The following is a 1930-nucleotide window of genomic DNA, read 5'->3' on the forward strand; positions in this document are numbered from 1 at the left end:
TTAATTTTTGAGTTTCCCCAACTAGGAGTAAAGTTACAGTTCGGGTCGGTTATAAACCGGCCGATTCAGTGTCGGATCGGTGTAGTTCGGTTCCCGGTTCACCGACCAGAACTTGAATCAGCTGATTCGGATCGGGTTAACCGATTAACCAGTCCGACCCGGCAATTGTTCTGTTAATAAATTTGTGGACTTGTGTCCCTGTCCTAGATTCCCTAGATACGGATGTTATAAAATCCATGTCTACTAATACAACCATAAAACTATTTTGAATAAATTATTAATTAGAATCTCTGTGCAGAATAATTATAATGAACCAAAGAATGATGAAAGACCCTCCAAGAGTTTTACTCTCTGTAGAACTAGAAAATGAATGAAATCCAAAACCTAAAATGAAATCACTGATCAACTAATCTGCAAGACTTACGAGCCGAGAACTTATTGGCAAATAAGAAACAAAGGCACAAGGAAATTGTTCAACTGTTGGCTACTGGAGTCTGACAAAGACTTCATAGAGTGGTACTGGTAACACACCCTTAAACTGTTAACTCCCCCAGCTGCACTTTGATGTTCATTTTTCCTCATAGATGGTCAAAGGTCCAAGGACATCTACATCAAAAGTAGACTTCAATTAGATAAAAAAACAGAAACAAGTTAATAGAACAGGAGAGCATAAACAACTATCTGTGTACCACCAACAACAAAAACAGTAACATGATCGCCTATACAATAAGAATTTCAGATTCCATATTATACCATTTCATTTTATCATTGAGTTTCCAATAAGAAAAATATGCAGAGTGAGTAAAATAAACAAGCATATATAGATCAGAATCGTCCAAAGTTTCACCACAACTACATAGCTATTTTCCAATTCAAAGGAATGATCTTTGATTCTTTTACTTACAAAAATTCTAATAATGCCCAGCAATATATGCATGACACAATAAATCCTACATTAACCTTCAGAAACACCAATAATAGAACAGTACTACCAATCCATGGACTACAATTCCAACTCCTAAAATCATTTCCAGCATCTATCTAGAATCATTTAGTCTTCTTATAATGCAGTACCACAACAACTATTGTTCTTTAAAAGAAATCAAACAAAGCAATGAAATAAAATCCACCCACAAGAGAAATCAAAACACATAATAATTAATCAAAACAAAAATCAAACAAAACCCCATGAATCAGAGTACCTCTCAATTAATGTAAACCAATCAAAAAATTAAAATCAAATCAAAACCCATTGATAACAGAAATTAAATTGATAAAATCAATCAACAATCAAATCAAAATCAAATTAAACCCCATTAATAAGTAATAGCAGCACATCAATCAATGAAAATCAATTAACAAACTTCTCCATTACCTGTAGAATTCATTTGATTGGCAACAAAAATCAGCAACTTGTCAACCAAAATCGGCAACACTTTGAGATGATGGCGATGTAGGATCAGGGTCGTAGACTAATAGTAGATAGAAGAAGGTTAAAGTTGAGACGATTTCAGAGTCGCCGCTTCTGTAAACTGTAGCCCTGGTTTTGCTGGAGAAAGAAAAATGGAAGAATAAGGTAGAAGGTAAGTGATGAGTATTTATAGGTAGGTATTACGGTTTTATTAGCCTTTTTAGATCGGTCGGTCGGTATCTATATACAACCGAGTAACACCGTAAATAGCTCGGTCTTTTTAAGCATTTACCGTACAGGGCCGTTAACTATATCGGGCTCGGGTTGGTTCGGTCATTTTTAGGTCGGGTCGGCCGGTTTGGACGGTTTGGACGGGTCCATGTGCACCCCTAATGCATACTATTTTTCAGGCATAACTCGTTATGCAGCCTAATTTTTCAGGCATAACTCGTTATGCAGCCTAATTTTTTAGGAGTATAATTGGCAACGCAACTTGGATATAACATATCTAAAAATCCG

The 1930-nt window shown here is 35.8% G+C and overlaps 1 long non-coding RNA gene across 1 annotated transcript; it reads right to left on the reverse strand.

Annotated features, from left to right (window-relative positions):
- Positions 1 to 247: 247 nt before the first annotated feature.
- Positions 248 to 1570, reverse strand: LOC113361482. Its single transcript, XR_003365140.1, has 2 exons — positions 1376 to 1570; positions 248 to 606 (listed from the first exon to the last, which is right to left on the reverse strand). It is a non-coding gene; the product is annotated as an uncharacterized LOC113361482 (long non-coding RNA).
- Between the last annotated feature and the right edge of the window lie 360 nt (positions 1571 to 1930).

This window comes from Papaver somniferum, chromosome 3 (assembly GCF_003573695.1).
Source record: "Papaver somniferum cultivar HN1 chromosome 3, ASM357369v1, whole genome shotgun sequence".
Taxonomy (NCBI): domain Eukaryota; kingdom Viridiplantae; phylum Streptophyta; class Magnoliopsida; order Ranunculales; family Papaveraceae; genus Papaver; species Papaver somniferum.